This window comes from Etheostoma cragini, chromosome 1, assembly GCF_013103735.1.
Source record: "Etheostoma cragini isolate CJK2018 chromosome 1, CSU_Ecrag_1.0, whole genome shotgun sequence".
NCBI lineage: Eukaryota > Metazoa > Chordata > Actinopteri > Perciformes > Percidae > Etheostoma > Etheostoma cragini.
The window spans coordinates 14,329,498-14,350,766 of record NC_048407.1 but is presented as its reverse complement, the minus strand read 5'-3'; the positions used below and the strand labels follow the sequence as shown (position 1 = coordinate 14,350,766).

Sequence of the window (21,269 nt, the reverse complement as noted above, 5' to 3'; positions counted from 1 at the left end):
ATATGTATATAAAGCAAGGAAGCCCATGCAGGGGACTGACAAACATTCAATGGCATGAGAGTGTTCTGCATTATTAATCTTGACATGCGATCACAAAGTCCAATTTTAAAAAAGTACTTAATACGTAAGTATATTCTGAAGCTGATTCTTTTCTTTTCTCACACTGTTGCAAAATGCCAAACCAAACCTCTTCCCTCCAAGGTGTTTGGCCATGTGTTGTAGTTCGAATGCCTCAGGGTAATGACTAGTACCGAGAACAATTGTACCATATAGCTAATGTTAATTAAGCATATATACAACAGTGAATTGTTGAGGTGAAAATGCAATAGAACACATAAAATCCCTTAAATTAATTATTTGTAGTTTAACAACTCGCCTAGAACTTTAAACATTTCACTTGTAGGAAAGAATAATTCTAAACTGCACAACATGTCAATCTACTGAGCCTCTTCTCTAATGAAGTAGTTCCTTAGCTTTGACTGAGGCACTTAAAGATAGACATTGTTTGCTTGAAACTGTAATTTACAGATGTGCCTTTTTTACTTTTAAATGTCTGTACGTCTTGTTCAAGTATTACAAAAAGACAGCATGTTTCTACAGCAGGATCAAACTACAGCAGAGCAATGGAAACCACCTTCCCCGATCTTCCCCTTGAGTCAAACATCTTGAGTAGCAAATAGGGAAGGTGCTCCTTTTGTGTTCGCTGTGGAGTGTCAGCAGGTGGGGTCCCATCTACACTCTTCTTACAATAACTCTGTCCCATTCTTCCCTTTGTGTCATCACAGTCATTACAACTGCACGTTGTAGAGAAACTCTGGATATCACTTTACATGGCATGGCAAATAATTGATTGAAATGATTTAATTTCTGCCATGAACAAATCAATCAGTGACTCCATACTTTTACATTTACACAGCTGAAAATGTCAAATAATGATATGCATTCAAAGCCTTTTAGTACTGTGGCCTAACAGCTATGTTTGCATAATGAAGCATAGCATTAAGAAGTCTTTTTGCTCTTATTGTAATTAGGACAAATATTCATTCTATTGTAAAGGGCTGCTTATTGCTAGAGATACATTCTAGGCTCCTTTCCTCTTCTGTTTAACATCGCACTCTGGTTTCTTCTGAAACATGACTTTAAAAATGAACAGATCTTGTAAGAAATGTTGTATTACTGCCTCTAATTCTAATGGTGGTCAATCAAAAGTACAGTGTGATGCTTCTGAATGCATAGAGGAATACAAAAACAAGTTTTGATTCAAAGGATCCTGAGAAAGCTCGTTCTGTCGATCCACTGCCCCTAAAAGCAAATGTTACTGCTCTCTCTGACAAATTATTAATCGCTCCCAGGTCAAATATTTTCTCATTCTCTCCACTGCATGGGCCAGTGTTTCATTTCTATGGCAAGCACGAGCTGCCATTTGCAGACTATGAGAGCAAATGTTAATTTGCCCCGTGCGCATTTCTGTGCCAGAGGAACCATAGGGCTGGGAGCTAACAGTGGTAAAGAGAGGGGGGCTGACTTGGGTATTTACATAAGGTAATGTGATTGAGTTGTTCCCATAGATTTATCCTTTCCCTCTAAAACCCTTGGGTGAGGTGAGGAATAAGAGATGTGTGTGTATATGTGTGTGTGTGTGTGGGCATGTATGTGTGTGTGCGCACGCACGCTTATGAGAGTTTTGGCCAATTGTCACACCTGTTGCCACACATTCTTCTGTGGCTCCAGCTGAATCTACTCCAGATTATGTGATAGTCTGTCGGGATCATTGTCTTCTAGTCTACAGATGGTGCACATCCAACTATACAGAGCTTTTAACATTTCATAAGCAGGTGTTGGTATATTTTCTTGTCATCTGTTTAATTACTGTCTCTGCTAAGTCCTTTGAGACTCTGATTAAGGTTTACAGAAATGAACTTACAATTATGTTAATTTACCATTTTGGATTTAACTCTCTTCCTCAAAGGAAAATGATCATCATGAAGTATATTAAACATGATCTACTATCTGCTCTTTGTTTTGTTACAGTTTTTTTTGTGATTTTACATTCGCAAAGCTTCACAAAAAAACGTAGATGCATTTTTGTGCACAAAAAAATTGTAAAAAAAACCATAATAATAAAAAAACCTAGAAAACTTTAGAAAACTAGAAATATGACACCCTCCTAAATCTGAGGGCTTTCTATCAATTTTTACACATCTTATCAAATTCACATTTAAGGGTATTTGCATATAACCAGATACCCATGTACTGTATTTTCTATAAAACATTTCAAAACAACCTCAGCTTTCTTATAACTGAGGCTAAAAGTAGTTCTAGAGCAATGTGTAAAGAGATAATTTGGCCCTAAAACTGAGAAATTGATGTTTGCTTTTTGAAATTCTTCAAATCTCTTTTGAAAACCCACCTTTACTCGTGATCAAATTGTTTTGGTGCTTGAAATAAGTTCACAAAAGTATTGTAATATATGAATAAAATAGTAGATACATGTATGTGTCTAAAATGATTAAACCATATTTCTGTGCCCTAATGTCGCTGAGATATTAATAGATACGTTGTAAAAAGCGTTGTTTGACACACAGTTGCAGGATCAAACCTCCGAGGGTTAAATGCACCTGCATTTAAAAAGGCAAGAAGAAAAGTAAGCTAGCTGAATTTAACGTTAATGTTTCTTTCAGTCGTCAAGCATCTAAATATTACTGCAGTTGTTCGTTAAAGAAACATCAATGTGTTGTCCAAAGTCTAACAATCTCCACTCAACCTGAACCCACTACAACAACAACAGTGGTTACTATAGAATGTGGTACATATTTTTATCTTAAAATATAAAGGTTTCTTGCCAACAAATATATTTTTTTCCAGGTGGTGATAAGCATCAGAGAATTCTGCTTAACACTCAAAGCAAGAACAGCACAACAGTAACACATTGGTTGTAGACATTTCCAAAGGTTGATGTGATTGATTTTAAACTTTGGCAGAACTCTTTTTTTCCACTAACTGAATAGTTGTTTCATCCAAAGCTAAATGGTTTTACACAGCAGAGAAGGAAGAGGGAAGGAGGGAGGAAAATCAGGTCAGTTGTTGACATGAACGAATGGGGATACAGCAGAGCAGCATACACCGGAGTGACCCAGATAGGACCCAGTCCAAAGCTACATGCACGTAGACATTATATGATACAAGTGACTGCATCTACAGTGGCTGGTCAAGTTAAGCGATGGAAAAATACACCCTTTGTGTGTGTGTGTGTGTGTGAGTGTGAGTGTGTGCATGCGTGCGTGCGTTTGTGTGTGGGCATTAGGTGTAAGTGTGTGCACTCACTTAAAAACAGCAGCCTTTAATATGTTTCAAAGTAACTCAATAAGAGAGTGAGTGAGTCTCCACAGTGAAAACAAGAGGTTCTCAATGATTTCTTAAGTGTGGAAAAGATTTTAAAAAAGATGTCAACCTCTGCACTGAGGTATTAACCTGATGTTTCAGCCACATGGTGGTGCTAGTGGACTGCTGACCGCAGGCCATCAACAGTTCATCTGTCGCACACTCAGCCTCCTTTCAATTCCAAACCATCTCATTCTCACTACCTCCCGCTCACACATCTTTTGCTCACTCACTGCTGTTCTCCCTCCTCAACATAATGTGAGATGAGGTGAAGTGTTATGGCAAATTAAGTAAAATTAAGACAAGAGAACAGCAATGCTCACCTATGTCGTGGGTGATTTTTATTGCACAGCTACTGACGGAGCCCTGCGTGTGCTGTCCTTGGAGATGGGTGTTGATGACAGACTGCAGACCATGAAAGAAGTGGGAGTGTTGCTTCCAGTGGAGGTGGAGGTGTCTGCACAACACATTATCATTCACCTTCTATAGTTTGTTTTGTTCTCTTTCCCTTTTCACACTTTGTCTGCTATTTATTCCTATCCCCCTTTTTTCCATATTCTTTCGTTGGCTGTGTGCCCCCCCCCCCCACCCCCCCTCCTTCCCTGCCTTTGTCCTTCCAGTACCCTGTCTCTCTCCAGTCTTCTGTGTTGGTCTTGTCATTTGCTGGGATCTTGAAGTATTTTCCATCTCGCCCTTTTCCACAATTCTGCTGTTATCTACCCCAACACCTTTTTTTTTTTTTACCAAGATCTCCCCTTTCCTCATTCTGCCAACCTTTCTCTGTGGCACCTGTCTAATTCTCCTTGTACCCACTCTGTGGTGCCACTCATAGCTTGCTCCTTCACCCTCCCCTTCTTCCTTTCCTGGCTCTCTCTGCCCTGGCAGTCTGACAATTGTTGGAGCATACACTGCTAAGCAGTTATCACCAGCTCACAGAGGTGCGTTTGTGTGTGTGTGTGTGTGTGTGTGTGTGTGCGTGCGTGCGTGTGCATATGTGCGTATGTATGTTTGGTAATAATAGAAAGCAAATGCGTATACCTGAGCATGTGTGCCACTGTGTGCGTTATTCTATTTATATCGAGGTGTACAGCTCTTGTGTTCAGCAAAACAATACAAACAATGTGTCAGACAGGTTTCTATTATATTGGAGCTTTGTATGGCTCTTCTACTATAGTGTAATGTCTTTTTTGCAACAATGAAGGGTAAAATGATACTGAAAGGCTGCAACTCTTCTCCTACCCCTGCCAAACATCCCTGGTGTCTAGCTGCTCTGGATCCATATAAAAGGCACTAATTTCTTTGTCTTCAAGGATTTTTTATAGTTTTGGTCCCATCTGTCATTGGGAGGAGGTTGAAAGAAAGGAGGAATAAGCCCAGCTGGAATCCTTTGTCTATTGAAGGTAGATCACATTGTAGTAAGGCCAGGACAATGTTTCTCTGGCCTTATGGGTACTAAGAGATGAGGGACACCGGCCAGGCCTTAGACCTCAGCAGCCACGCATGCCAAACAATAACCCTGGAGGAAAAGTGATTCAGAAGAGTTTGATTAGCGTCCCCTGATGCAGTAAAATTATATATTAAAGCTGTATACATGTAGCATACATTTAGCATTCATTGTTTGTTTGGCTATAAACTAGATACAATTTAAATCATATGTCTATGAAATTGAATTTTTCTCATCCTACATGCTTTGGGGAAATTAATGGATAAGTGTAATATGTAACAGCTACCCAAGGTTATGTCTGGTTATAACTTGCAATTGCAATGTCCCACTATGCTGCAATCAGAAAACATCAGGGAATATTGATGAAAAGGTTACTTTGATAACACCCTGTTCCCATAGGAGCAGGGACGGACTGACAATCTGTGCATTTGGGAGTCCGTAACAACCGTCCAACCAACAAATAAAGCGATATTAACAAACAACAGCAGGGGGCGCTAGATATGATCACTTGTGGGCTACATGGGTTTTCACATCAGCATTTGAGGGCGGAGGCTTCATCAATAAACACAATCACAATTGTCATCATTGGTTCTGAGATGTTACTTGCTGTGAATACCTTGTCTGATGATTGTGATGTCAGTGATTGTGTCAATTTCACATGGTAAATTGAGTTTTTTAAATCTCTGGGATCAGGACCTAATTCGCAAGTTTAATGTGAGTCAATTGTGAAAGCAGTTCCAGGTTTTGGTTAGACATCCACAGTGAAGACAAAATACTTTAAAAACTGTGAGACTAGCATTAGCAACATGCAATATAAAACTCATTAAAAATTCATTTCATGGGGCGAGTTGAAGTTTCTCTAGCTGAAACAATTTACCCTCCACCTTAAAAAGTAAAGGAGTCTAAAGCTACGGCTTTTTAGATTGTTTTTCATTTAAAATGTAGGTGTTGATGTAGTTCAGATACAAAACATGCAGTGGAACGAAATGAACAGCAGTAGGATTGGACATTAAAAAAAAACTCATGCAGCATATGAGCAAGGCTCAGGTTAATAAGGCCATCTAGTAGCACGATGAGGCCAATTAAAAGCAATTAATAAAAATAAAAAAACAAATCTAATAATAGTTGACTAGACTTATGTTTTGGTCTCATTTGTCCACTCCTGTTTATGATGACCACTAATGTGGTTGCGCTGCCATTTGCTCAACTGTGCTTACATTGATTTCTTAGATGGTTTAGTTGTTGACGGTAGAATTGTCTTTATTTCATTTTTATTATGTATAATGACGGTAGTGCATAAGTAAATTGGTTATTGCATTATGTCCAGCAAGAGTGCAGCAATAAGTGTAATTATAAGTGTTTGCCAGTATCCAAATGGCTTACAAAATGTCTAGATTGGTTGGCTGTCAGTTTAATAGCAGGAAACAGATTCCTTATCAATTATATGTCTTTTTACAGCTAAAAAACACGTGCATCTAGCAGTGGCAGAGGAGGAACTTCTTACTTTGGAAAAACTAAATGAGCACTAAAATGTCTTGGGGATAAATGGAAAAGGGAACAGCATTAGGGAGGTGTGTCTTATCCCCCCTTCTGTGCATAACTTACAAATTATCAATGTTTTTATTTTCCCTTTTGCCACATATTGGTTGGAGGGCCCAAGAGACCTATTAAGGAACGAAGGGAAGAAAAACACCAGATTTTATCTGATTCTCTTGAGGATAGAGTCTTACAGTATTAAGAACACTTGCTGGAAAACGTCCATAGCAGTACAAAAGTTTTAGTAGAAGCTTTTTTTCTATAGTATTGCTCCACTTAGCATTTACTATCCCTGGTGTGTACAGCAATAGTGCAAATTCGACAGGCCTAAAACAGCACGTGCGTCAGTATGATTTAAAGTGCAACAAAAACAATGTAACAACACTCAAGAAACACCACTTTAGCTCAAACTATAAATTTGTTGGTAGAAGAGTTTCATCAAAATCATTTACGTTTTGCCGCAGAAAGGGCTTCATCAGAATGTGATCTCCTGAAAATTATTATGTTATTGCATTATTAGGAAAATAGATGTTGCCATGGTGTTGCAGCTGAAATGTAAACAACAAAAACGTTTATATTAAATTCAATTTTGTCAAGAATTTTGTTGCTCAAGAGAAGACTAATGCACACCGTCTTTTGAATTCTTAAAGGGCCAACACACTCACGGTCCACCCACACAGATGTTTTCAGTTATTGTTTATGATTAGACCTCTTGTCAGGACTATGTGGATTTGTACAGAGTTTGATTTACTGAGATTTCCCTCACTTCCAGAAAAAGCATCTTTCATAATTTCTTAAAGATATTTTCGTTTTATTGGTTGATGATGACCAAAGATTGAGGTGGCTCTTTGGAAAATGCCCTTTATCAGAATAGACTAAGGTAATTACAATATTTGCAGGACAATTATGTCCCTTTTCCACTTATGCAAATGCTTAGTGCAAACTTTGGTTTGCAACGCGTATGGTTGTCTTCCTTATGAACCATTACCTTCATAATAACACAACACAAATTTGCTTAGATTTACATGAAATTAAATTTTAAAAAACATCGTATACATGTTACCAAATTACAGGCAAAAAGGGAATATCCAAAATGGTATGTTGCAGGGATACCGCTGTTGAAACGGAACACAATAGAGATAGGATGTTAGGAAATGTGTATTTTTCTGTCAGTGTCAGAGGTTGAAAGCAGATGACTGAATCCTTTGCAAGAGAGCATTTTGCCCATAGGATTAAGATTGGATGGCTGGGTTTAAACCTGTCAAAAGAGCAGACTTAAATCCCTCACTCACAAACACTTTATGGTTCTCACTTGAGGTGCTTGTGAGCAGTGGTGGAAGGAGATATTTCTCTTTCATGTCACTTACTTCAGAAGCCATTCAGTACATCAACTGGATTGTGGAGGATTTGTAGGGCACTGAGCAAAGAAGCTAAATTTGGGGAAATGTGTTATTCCCTCACAATTCTCTCTATACATATAGTTCCATTGCAGACAGCATTTTATATTAGACGCAAGTAAGTCATTTTAAATGAAGTGAATTTGGTATCAAAGTGTTGCAAACAATTGGCTGTACATATTTTGAGTTAAAGTCAGGGCTTAGAGCACTGGTGAGTCCAAGAATCAGAAATGCCCTCCTGTCCCATGGTTCTTGCTCATTCTGCCTGACCAGACTGTTTCTGTGTTTGTCGATTCCAGAAAAACACAAGCTTTATGGACAGAATGCCCATCTTTCAGCTGGGCAATGGCCGGGAGCCCCGAGCCAAGCCTATGGTAGCCAGCGCACTCAGTGAACACCTCCTCTGCTCGGAGGTATCACCCGTCTGCCTGGGCATGTCAGGTAGTCATCATGAAACACCTTTCACCTCTTGGACACACACATGGAACTGCACACACGGTCATTTCCACGAATCTCACGTCAAGTTAGAACTAATGTACGCAAATTTTCGAGTCAGTGTGGAGTTGCTGTGCAGCATTCAGAGTCCCAATTAACAGGAGAAGGAGAAGTTATCAGTTGTCGCTAATCTGAAACAGCTGATCTGGCTCTTTTAGAAGACCTCTCCTGAACAAGAGAAGGAGGCCTGCTTCACCTAAGTCCAGGGTTTTGTTTGTTGCGGTCACCGCACCTAGCTGAGGGCTCGGTCCACATATCCTCCACAGATCTGACTGCTACCAGAAGAGTAACAACCTGGTGCCGCATTCTGGTCCCTCGTTACATCCAAGGGCTGAGGGTCTGGGATGGCTAGGTGGGACCTACCTCTGAGGGTGGATTGCTGGAAATATCAACCCGTCTGCAGTCTGTCTTCGATTGCCCCAGTGCATGCAAATCCACCCCACTTTCCATGTCTGTAAGCCCAGTAGCACATTGTTGTACTTCCATTTATCCCCTGCCAGATCAGCTATTGTTCTTCTATTTTAGAGTTCCAGATATTTTCTCTCTATTAGCCTTTTGGACTCTGCTCACCTTGAATCATTTAACCTCAAGTAAACCTTTTTGTGAACCTTTTGTTTTACCGGTATGGTCTTTGAGTTGTGCTTTTGGATTCAAACCTATTTTCACTCAGCCTTTACACTTTAGTTCAATCAAAGCATCAATGAGCTCATAAATAATACTTAGTCAAACGTATAAAATAATTAACGGGAGCACAAGACTATTTGTGTGTAGCAGTGCTTATTTGGATGTGTCTTAAGTATGATGGTGAGCAACCAAGGGAGAAATTGGAGAGGGCACACAACAAAAACAAGAATCGTTTCCTGAGAAGTTATTTGAGTGGAATTGCAATGTCTTGTTATTTTGGAAAATTATACTGTGTTTGCATAAAGAGCACAACACTTGGGAATTGCTGTGCATTATGCAAATAGTACACTGTATGCTCTATCCACCAGTTGCTAGTTATAATTTGGAATATCTTCAGCACAATGAATACTGATTTATCAGCGATAGTAAACTTTTATGTCTTACAGGTTGCGATAGCGTGCCTTATTTGCCATAAAGGAGACTACATCGTAAAATTGGAGCTGCATTTTTTTTTAACTAACACAACAGTATAGGGTGTGTAAGGCTGAAAAGTAAACAACTGTTCCCTGAAAAAAAAAGAGAGAGGTATCACAAATCTAGCATCTTACATGTACTTGGACTCAAAGACTGAATGTTAACTCCACATAACAACTGTTCTCTTACTTCACCCATAGTCTGGTTTCAGGTAACTCGTTCATTTTGGGAAACAACAACAAACTTTGTGTTAGTAAACTACACGCTGAAAATGGTAAGTTTGAAAGAAAATTTGAATTGTGCAGTAAAGCAGGCCTGCTTTGTTCATTTGGGAAATAACTGTAAAGATTTCCAAAGAACGTTTTTTTTTATATAAATATATTTATTGATTTTACAAATAATGTATTTAAAATGAAGGCATTTACTATCTAACTGGGATGTTTTATGTACGATTGTGAAAGGGAAGAAGTAACGTTGCACACAGCGATACACTGGTAGGAGCAAATTATGTTTCCAAGTAATTTAAATAGCTCACGTCACAGTATTGTGTGAAAAGTTAACTTTTATGTTTATATGTTATATGTGGTATTTTTTTTTATTTATTTTTAATTGGGCTGCAAGAGTTGAGGGTCGCCTAGGAAGATTATTAAAAAATTTTGTTTTAAAAAATGCAAACAACCGTTTTTTCTCATATTTTACAGTGTGTATGGGGGACCCAGAACTTAGTTTGCAGCGCTGTGGAGATAAGTCTGGCAAAACTACTTCACCCAAAAAAACGTTAAATATCAATTATATGTTTCTGCAATTTAGAGAAATGTTTGGTCTTGCGATACTCCTAGAGGTGAAAGAACATTCAACAATTTTCAACATTGTTGTTAAACTTTTGAGAACATCATAACATTCAAGATCATGACCTCAAAAATTGTCAATCAGTACCACTAGGGTTTGATGCTGCAAAGCTGCTTTTCTGTTGTCAGATTTGTATAAGTGTTGTTGCTGTTATCCAAGCTGTCATGGTTCTGTCAAGTTTCTGTTGTAGTGTGTTTCACGTTTTCTGTTTGTTTATCTACTTCCTGTTTTGTTTTAAAATCCACTGTTTGGTTACATCCTCGGTAACTTGTCTTCCTCCCTTTGTCTGCTTTCCCGCCCATTTGATTATCATCTCCGCCCCTAATTGGTTTCACCTGTTTGTTTGCAGCTTCCCCTCATCCCAGCACCTAAATACTCACCATTCCCACTTCACCTTTTCCAGATTCTGGTTGTCTCTATGCTACTCTTTGCAGTTTTCTTTCAAGTTTTTGCTTACCCGGTGTTTTTGGACTTTAGCCAGTTTGCCGTTTATGTTTCTCGCCTGCTACTTTTGTACTTTTGCCTTTCTGAGTGTTATTGGACTTCTGCCTGCCTTTTGTCTACGATTATTGCGTGCTCCTACTGTACTATCGCCTGCATTGTTCTTTGGACAATAAAAGTACTTGCTTTTTATCACCTATCTGAGTCGTGTTTTGGCTGCACCACTGTACCGGGAGGACAGGAAAGGACAAAGAACATTTACCAATACAGGCATTTAAGTGACAAAACTTTGCTGTGGAATACTAGTATACATTTATTTTTATGAGATAAAAAAAACTGTGCAGGCACAATTAGCTTCAGGTAGCTCCAGCTAAAATATGTCTGGTGTCTATCTGAATCTTAAGTACTTTGTCAATCCAGGGGGGCTGCAGCATGCATTCACCATACATGCCCATTTACACTTTTAAATGCCAGCTGGCTGCTTGAATATAAAGTTGTGAAATAATTTCACAAACTGAAAGCCATTTAGTTTAAGAGAACTATTAAAGATCTTCAGTGCATTGGGATAGCAAAAGTAATGGCAGCCCACAGGAGAGTAGAGTTTGACAGGATATTGCTCCAAAGAGAGCTACAGACACTATTATGTGTCATCATGAGATCTCAATGAAGAATTCAATTTACTGCTTTCTTGCAGACCTAAATGTATGTATATTGTAATCATCTGTTATACATCTCATAATGAAAACTTTACTGTTGTCTTTGTGGGAAAAGCACCGGTGTTTCTAATGTTATTACTGATGGCTCTGTTCATTTGAAGTGTCCCATTAAGCTATGAAAGTGAGCCATCTTGCACAAATTGGTGTCTAGGATCTTAAACACCTGAATGGAATGTATCCCTTTCTAATTTCACATTAACTCTTGTGATGACATGTCTGCTCTGAAAAGGACCCACTGGCACATCCTTTCTTTGAAAATCTACTCAACCTGCCTTACTGTATTTCTATGACAGTTTAAATTAATCACTTTCACCTGATACATACATGTTTAATCAGGTTAAACTTTGGAAATCATTGACCCTGTATTTGTGGTTAATGCTCCATATTTGCTTAATTTTTGGACATGAAACAAAGGTACTCTACTGGTTTGTTTATTTGGAATTTATTCTTTTTAATTGGGTGTCAGGTAGTTAAATATATCTGCTGCACTACTCATTAAAAGTGATCTCATCTGAACTTGCCAAGTGTGCATGTTGCATGTTTTTTTTTAACCTTGTACACATAATATTTTAGTTACTTTGTGTGTTTTAATAAACTCAATCATGTGTTTCAAGTCTTGTTGACATAGACATCCCATAGCTGCTGCAGAATTGAAACCAAAGGTTTTAATGTTTCATTCTTTGTCAGCTTTAACATGTTACTGCTTTGTGTTTCTAACTCTGTCATTGTGTTTGAGTCAATAAATGAAGGTATGATAAGTTATCCCCCCCCCATACATCATATTGCTAAATTGAGATTTGTGCCTTTGTGGCCTACTAGTGTGACATGTCAGTGTTAGCTGGAAAACTGGTCAGTTTGTCACTACTTCCACTAACAATAGCATACATGTGCCATTGTGAGAACCCTAGCTTTCATATCTTTTCAAAGGAATGTGGATTTTGTATTAAAAGGATATCACTTCTGTGGGTGTTCTAAGACTGTTAACTTTAGGTCTTGCCCTGCAAAATGTCTGCACACAAACATGGTTGTTTTAGTCATGGCAATGGTAAAGCGATGGTAACAATGATGATGAAACTGTGGGAAACTTTTGTAAAAGACTGCTGTATAAGACCTACAACAGGATTGTGCTTTGGGCTTGGAGTGGAGAGTTGGCAGATGAGTCCCAGACAAAGAATAAGTCAAGTTGTTGATGCATAAACACACACACACACGAACACATGTACACATTTAACTGCACACTGGGGTAAAAAGTACAGCTTTAGTGACAGCCAAGGTTGTGCAATGTTTTCAGTTATATCAGTAATTCTGCTACTGACATACTGTAGATTGCATGCTCCATTTGCAATTGCAATACTAATGCGCTGTTACCTCAATTCAGTTAATCGGCACAACCGGACTCCCCTCCTCGTGAACTTGACCCGGATCGATTCTAGCTATTGTTATGATCATGTTCAGATGGGCATTGTCATAACAAAGAGGTCAGATGTATACATTTGGCTTTCCATTTATTATGAATTGTTGCTTTGGAACTGTGCTGTCAAATTAGCTATTGATTAGGAAGGGATGGTGGTAGCTGGGTTTGATTATTCATGTGAGGACCAACCTGGGCAGGATCGATGTGGCCCCAAGGATGGGAACTGCAGGTGTCGATGGAGGCATGCACACACAGGGAGGCACACAGAGAAAAAAAGGACCACTGCAAGAGGTCACATTGTAACAAATAAGTTGCCTCATTTTAATTAAAGGGCAACCATTACATAGCATTTTCAGGATAAACTTGTATTTAGTGTTTGTACTAGAACATGTTTACATGCTTTAATGTTAAAAAAAACTTTGTCTCTCTCATACTGCCCATGGCTGCTCCCCCTGTGTTTACCCTCTGTATGAGATTCAGCTAGTTCATATTTAGCACTTGACTAACGTTAGATTGCAATTTAACAAAGCAGAACTGTCTATTGTCAAAAACAGATAAAGGCTTCTGAACCAAACACTACACAATTCTGCAGGAATGCGACCCAAAATGGGGGAGAATTTGACCAATGACCAATCATAGAAGGCCGTCTTTGACTTGCGTAACACTAAGCCGAAGGTAGAAAAAACGGTTGAAACTGGAGCGCTCAGAACAGTTAGAAATCTGAACGTTTTGGCTCACATGGGTTTCTCTAAAATACATTTACCTCATTTTTTGAAATCTTCACGTTTTTTGTTTAGAATGAAAATCTGGCATTATAACATAGATGTGACAGAAAACAAGAAAAAGCATAATATGTTCACTTCAAGTAACTTCATTTTCTTCTGTTTTTTTATTTAGGATCATACAAATGTATGATATATAGAAGAGATAGTGTAATCAGTTGGAGAAAAAAAGTTTTTTTGCCTTGCATTTTATACGATATTGGCATTGCATCAACTACTTTATTGGATTATTTTGTTTTCTAATTCTACAGTATGCAATCTTGCTCTCAGTAGAAAGAAACATGTCAAAACAGCAGCAGGAAGCTGGCAACTAAGCTTGCAATTAACAACTGAGAAGCACCATCACATTTCATCAGAGAGAAGTGCGCCAAATAGCTAAAACCCGGCTCATACCCTTTTTTTAATTCGTCATTGACAAAAATAACAAACCTGACAAGTTAAGTAAACAACAACACAATAAAAACACAAACAAGAGCCTATTACCTGTGGAAGATTGTGTGTGTGTGTCTCTGGTGCCAGTAGAATGGTAATGCATGGACAATGATGGCAATGGAAGCAATCTCCCCATCGTAAATGAATGTACATCTGCTGGATTGTTTCCCCCAAAGAAATCAAGAGGAAAAACCCCATCAATTAGCAGGCACACACAGAGGCATGGCGTGATGTGAATGACAATAATCAAGGCCTCCTCCTCCTCCACCCGAACAGCCAATGCCAAGCATCCAGCTGCTAAAGCAATCTTTAAGCGAGGGCCCATCTAACCATGTATTCCCTCTGACTAAGGAAGAAATGGTTACTACAGTAATAAGTGTGGCAATACATTTTGGCTTTGTTCTCCTTTATAAATGTATGCGTGTTTATTAGGTATGAGTGAGGCATGTTTTTTTCCATGTTAGATTGTATTAATGATATGGCTAAAAAAATACAATTTGATTTTAATACTTGATTTAATACTTGTTTAATTTTGATTGATACTGGGGGAATCAGTAAAATGCAACACTAGAGTTCAATGAGGCCAGGAGGTCAATGTATGGAAATATGGAGCCTCACTGTGTATCTCTCTCTCTCTCTCTCTCTCTCTCTCTCTCTCTCTCTCTCTCTCTCTCTCTATGTATGTATGTATGTGTGTCCAAATGATCCAATAGGCACGCAGAGCAGAAGGTGAGTCTACTCCCACCTGAGGTTTTCCCACCAGATTTGGCTAAGGAAGAGCAGAAGGCCTTATCAAAAGCCCCTGGAACAACAAAAACCTCAGCTGCACAAAAGGACTCTTCAGAGAGGAGACGCAATTCTCATTTAAAGAGAAGACTCCTGCATCTGTTTTCACTGTTTGTTTTGATTCCACACAACGCTCCACACTTTTTTTCCAGTGTGCGAAATTGGATAGGAATAGAAAACATACAAAGCTTCCCTAATGCCATATTAGTCCTTCAAGCTTTGTCATGTCATTTTACAGTGTGCACTCTGACAGATGAGGTACAACAAAGATCTCATGTAAATGAATATGTATAGAGGCCATGTTTATGCTAATCTGTTGCATTACTTAAAGGTGATGGATCTGACATGAGTGGTAAATTCTTTGTGGCATCCAATCCTTGTTTTCACATCGAAATGTTTTCCTTATGCTCAGATGTTTTTTAAAATATTTTTTTAATGTGATGCAAAGCTCAATTTAGTCAAATTCATTTTAAAAAAAAAAACTTTGAGAAAAATAAAAAGGGAAAATGCTAAATCTACATCAAAAGTTCAAGACATGTTTTGTTCCACTCTCTAGTGGGCTTGGGAAATATTTAATCCGATACACAGATTTATAAAATGTATTTTTATGCAGTGAGTATAATGCAAGTGGATTGCATTCTGTACTGCTGCTCTAATAATCCTTGCACTATTATTCACCTAATGCTGGAAGTGGAGGCTAGCGTCTTGAACAGATTAGAACTGGAAGCAATGTAATGTAAAGGGAATGTCATAGAAGGCCATGGTTTTCCACCTTCACGTAGTTTGAATTTCGAACTATGACAACGATTTTATAGTTAGTTGAGGAACAAAATAGTTCCTCCACAACATTGCCCTTGTAACAATAATCAAGAGGACAAACAACACTAAATTATGTTTACCCTTACGTTGTTGTCAGGGAGTAGACATATTTTATTCCTAACTTCAAACTTTCAAACAAATAGTCATCGTCTCCTTTGAAGTGCTGCATATTTTGTCCTTTGCCTCGTTGGAACGTACACTCAGTATCTTCTTGGCAACTCTTGACGCACAACACAACACCCAAGGTCAATTTAGTCTCCCTGGCAACAGTGCAATACATTTGGCGCATTGTCAGGCTATTTAATCAAGACTGGTGTGTCAGATGAACATGGACATTGCTTTTATCTCTTAAACTGCTGAGTGAGGTGGCGGACACCCACTGAAAAAGTGTGAGGGATGTTGAAGGGGACAAGAGGTGTTTTTGAAAGGAGAGGGAGAAAGGGAGTGTAAGAATCTCATAGAGCGTCACTAGTGTGGCTGTTAGAAGTCCTTCATGATGCCTTTGTATTGATCAAACTTCACCATGGTCACCCACGGCAAATCTATTCACACATGACCGCTGCAGCTTAAATGCTTTAAGAAATAGGGCAGCGAGAAGAATAAACAGAAACATTCCGCCAACTGATTTTCAATCCACTTAACCTCGGCACTTCTTATTCGAACAATAAGATGGCAGGAGGAACAACGGATGGAGGGGAGGGGGGGCATGGAGGGAGTAATTTTGCATCTCATCTGTTGACAGTCAAGCATGTTGTTATCATTGTGTACTGCCCTCTAGTTTATCTCCCCCTAGAAGATAGTGGGCCGCTCCTCGTGACTATAGGGCCAGACAACCAATTATCTATGTGCCCTCTATCAGATGTGATTTATATCACTAGGCTGTCCCTACTCCCCTGTCCCCTCTCCGCCTGTGATCAATCATTCCCTGCACAAACACAAAACAGGCCTTTAACAAAACATACATATAATGTCCGGAATTGCCTGCAAAGGAGACTGAAGATATTAATCGGCTGAGATCTTTACAGAAATAAGGCAACACTGACATTGAGAGGGAGCACAAGGTGGAGGCAAAGTGGAATTGATACTCTAAATGTTGCCTGCTATGTCAAAAGCCTAAATTTAATTTTAGTAAAACAAATACACAATTGGAGGCCCAGTCATTTTAATCTGTTCCTATATATATGAACCCAATAAAATAATTTTTTTTCATGATTTCAGACTCGATTTGGTGACAACTGTGATTGTTGGCGGTAACAGCAGGTTTATTTCACTGCTACGGATAATAGTTCTGTTGGAAATTACAGGTGCATTGACACTTATTCTGTTAGAAATCAAAAGAAAAGCAACTTGTGTATCTCTTTAGAATGCAGCTACAACAAACTGTGGGGTGAGAGGATTCAGGGCATTGCATTGTTTTAGTAAAAGATAAAGTTAATAATAGCCTTTTTTATCAGACCAATAGCAAAAACAGGCTGCAGTAGAGCCTTTTGCCTACAGCTCTTTTTTTAACAGCTCACTGTTTCTTATTAAGTTAATCCCTTTAAAATAATACAGGACCTGATGGCAACATTTGCCAAAAACTCCCATGTCTTGTTTAGTAGATGCAATCCACGTAACACTAAACTGACAAATACAGAGCATGTCCTTAGGCTGCTTCACAACAAAAACACTGCGTGGTTTACCAGTTTACTACTTCTTGTGAAACAGCACCAGCAGAAAATATTTGGTTAGCATTAGCAGTAACTTCCCACAACTCTGATACAGAAGAGAACTCATTGAGACGACTGAGACAATTACTCCATGCCTGCTTTTTGCATTGTATCTGGCACTGAGAGCCACTGCCCAAGCGTCCATATTTTACAAGCTTTGAGAACGGGACAGTTAGGTTTAGGAAAATATCGTGGGTGGGGTTATAAAATGTATGCTACTGTGACACGTGGGACAAAAACAGGACACTAAACCCGGCCTCCTGGGTGAAAATTCTGTGTTGCTCAACCCATCTGCAACCCCTACCCCAAAACTTCATCATACTACTCACTACCGTTGTCACTCTTCATACGACGTCGTCTTGCAGCGCCGTGGTTGTGCTGCTGCTCTGCATGGTGCGTTCCTGGTATGCACTAAAGGATGCTTTTTGTATCATATCTGACGCTGAGAGCCACTGAGAGCTGGGTCTGAAATTGTCATCGTAGGTGCATGTCCACTATGAGGGACATTATCTAAAAATAAAAATCCAGGAATCACACCGTATGATTTTTTAACTAAGTATTTGTATGATACAGCTGCAAATAAGTATTTGAACGCCTGAGAAAATTACTGTTAATATTTGGTACAGTAGCCTTTGTTTGCAGTTCCAGAGGTCAAACGTTTCCTGTAGTTTTTCACCAGGTTTGCACAGACTGCAGAAAGGATTTTGGCCCACTCCTCCACACAGATCTTCTCTAGATCAGTCAGGTTTCTGGGCTGTCGCTGAGAAACACGGAGTTTGAGCTCCCTCCAAAGATTCTCTATTGGGTTTAAGTCTGGAGAGGGGCTAGTCCACGCCAGAACCTTGATATGCTTCTTACAGAACCACTCCTTGGTAATCCTAATGGAAGACCCAGCCTCGACCCATCTTCAATGCTCTGACAGAGGGAAGGAGGTTGTTCACCAAAATCTCGCAATACATGGCCTCGGTCATCCTCTCCTTAACACAGTGCAGTCACCCTGTCCCATGTGCAGAAAAACACCCCCAAAGCATGATGCTACCACCACCACGCTTTGCAGTAGGGATGATGTTCTTGGGATGGTACTCATCATTCTTCTTCCTCCAAACACAGTTAGTGGAATTATGACCAAAAAGTTCTATTTTGGTTTTATCTGACCACATGACTTTCTCCCATGACTCCTCTGGATCATCCAAATGGTCATTGGCAAACTTAAGACGGGCCTTGACATTTGCTGGTTTAAGCAGGGTGAACCTTCCGTGCCATGCATGATTTCAAACCATAACGTCTTAGTTGACGTCTTCTTAAATACATGAGTGTATTACCAACAGTAACCTTGGAAATGGTGGTCCCAGCTCTTTTCAGGTCATTGACCAGCTCCTCCGTTTATAGCACCAACGAAAAGAGAGCTGAGCCAGAAGGCAAAGCTTTCGATCTACCGGGCAATTTTCGTTCCTACCCTCACCTATGGTCATGAAGGCTGGGTCATGACCGAAAGAACAAGATCCAGGGTACAAGCGCCAAAATGGGTTTCCTCAAGAGGGTGGCTGGCGTCTCCCTTAGAGATAGGGTGAGAAGCTCAGTCATCCGAGAGGAGCTTGGAGTAGAGCCGCTGCTCCTTCGTGTCCAAAGGAGCCAGTTGAGGTGGTTTGGGCATCTGGTAAGGATTTCTCCTGGTGTTCCAGGCACGTCCAGCTGGGAGGAGGCCTCGGGGAAGACCCAGGACTAGGTGGAAAGATTAGATCTCCAACTTGGCCTGGGAACGCCTCGGGATCCCCCAGTTGGAGCTGGTTGATGTGGCTCAGGAAAGGGTTGTTTGGGGTCCCCTACTGGAGCTGCTGACCCCGCAACCCGATACCGGATAAGCGGATGAAGATGGATGGATGGATGGATGACCAGCTCCTCCCGTGTAGTTCTGGGCTGATATCTCACCTTTCTTAGGATCATTGAGACCCCACGAGGTGAGATCTTGCATGGAGCACCACTCCGAGGGAGATTGACAGTCATGTTTTGCTTCTTCCATTTTCTAATGATTGCTCCAACAGTGGAACTTTTTTCACCAAGCTGCTTGGCAATTTCCCCCGTAACCTTTTCCAGCCTTGTGGAGGTGTACAATTTTGTCTCTAGTGTCTTTGGACAGCTCTTTAGTCTTTGCCATGTTAGTAGTTGGATTCCTACTGATTATATGGGGTGGACAGGTGTCTTTATGCAGCTAACGACCTCAAACAGGTGCATCTGATTTAGGATAATAAATGGAGGGGAGGTGGACATTTTGAAGGCAGACTAACAGGTCTTTGAGGGTCAGAATTCTAGCTGATAGACAGGTGTTCAAATCCTTCTTTGCAGCTGTATCATACAAATAAATGGTAAAAAAATCATATATTGTGATTTCTGGATTTTTCTTTTACATTATGTCTCTCACAGTGGACATGCAGCTACGATGACAATGTCAGACCCCTCCATGATTTTTACGTGGGAGAACTTGCAAAATAGCAGGGTGTTCTTGTTTCAGCGCTCAGATTTGCAGGCTGTAGTGAAAAACTTGATACACTCCAAACTTGATACACTCTAACCCAGAGTTAACACCAACACAGTTGAGTGCTTAATTCCGAGTCAGTGCTGTGGTAAAATCTACACCACTCGACTCTCTGATGAATGTGAATGACTTTTGGTCTCAGCCTCTGGACACTTTGAGAGCCAACTTGACTCCATAAAGCCTTTCAGGCAGTACAGGTATAGAGAAAACAATTCCCCCATGTATTTTTGTTATTGTCAGAATCTTGTGAATATTTCAGTTTCATGAAGCGATCAATACCACGAGGCTGGCTTGTTAATGATGTAGAACCTGAGAGTCGTCTGAGAGAGGAGAGATGGGTAGACTCAGGTTTTTGGACTCTCCTCTTTCATTAAATGCATGATCAGTAAGCACAGCATGTCTCTCATCCAAGGGCACTATTTTAAGAAGCATCATACCAACGAAACTTTTCTCACTCTTAAGAGTAGATACAGTAGAGGCACATAGATCACACGCCACAGGTATGATGAAAGCATTACCTGAGTTGAGTTTGGTTTGTAAAGCACAGGTTTGTTGCTCCAGTATCGAATGAGACAGTGACAAAATCTTTGCTAGCTTATTGCAGATTAGTGTATGTGCTTGTTTAAAGATCAGGGTTGTGTATTGTTTACACGGTTCTGATATAATCCTGTTAAAATACAAACACACACACACACACACACACACACACAAACACATGTACATGCACTCAACCACAAGGCAAAACATGGTGTAAGATGCTTTACAAGACTTTAAGGTTTCATTTTGTTATTTTCCAGAAATCTCTTTCTGCCTCTCTCTTTTTGCTTCAGTCTCACACGTTTGCCACTAAACACAACTGCCAGCCAAGAGGAGTGACAGCACTATAGCCTACTCTCTGTTATAACAAAGTTTGTGCTGATAAAAAACCGTCACGCTCACCCGCGCCCACACCAATAGAATGGTCAGACTCTGAGTTCTTCTCTGTTTGAAGTGACAGAGGAAATCTGGATAATTGTATGATTGATTCTCTTGTGTTCTTCTTCCACTTCACTGAGCAGGCTTTATTTAGGAACTGAAGAGGGAGAGAAATCTTGAGATACAAGATGCTCAAGCCTGCAGAGCCTCACATGTGAGCTGCATGCACACTTAAATGTACCCACAGACACACACATAAATCCACCAACTATTTTTGGAGTGTGGTTTCACACTGTTGAGTGTGTGCGTGCATCAATGAGTCAACTGACTTTTTCTTTGCCCTTTGTCTCTCTGCCACTTCCACCTCAGAAAGCAAAGGAAGATCACATTAAGTGGGGCTGCTGTTGCGTGGCTGCATTTGGCTGAGTGCTGAGGGAGATATGGGGCAAGGCATTACTCTAAGTCAGTCCCTACAGGCTTCAGCCGATCCAGAAACAACAAGGCCAGTGTAATTCATAGAGC

General features: G+C 39.9%; 1 long non-coding RNA gene across 1 annotated transcript in view; it reads right to left on the bottom strand.

The window, feature by feature from the left end:
• LOC117947035 overlaps positions 1 to 17,583 on the bottom strand; it is a 21,367-nt gene extending 3,784 nt beyond the window's left edge. Inside the window, exons 1-3 of the long non-coding RNA XR_004657141.1 lie at positions 17,465 to 17,583; positions 4,126 to 4,131; positions 481 to 487 (exon numbers count right to left, since the gene is read on the bottom strand). This is a non-coding gene — a long non-coding RNA (uncharacterized LOC117947035). The remainder of the gene's footprint in view (positions 1 to 480; positions 488 to 4,125; positions 4,132 to 17,464) is intronic.
• Positions 17,584 to 21,269: the final 3,686 nt, after the last annotated feature.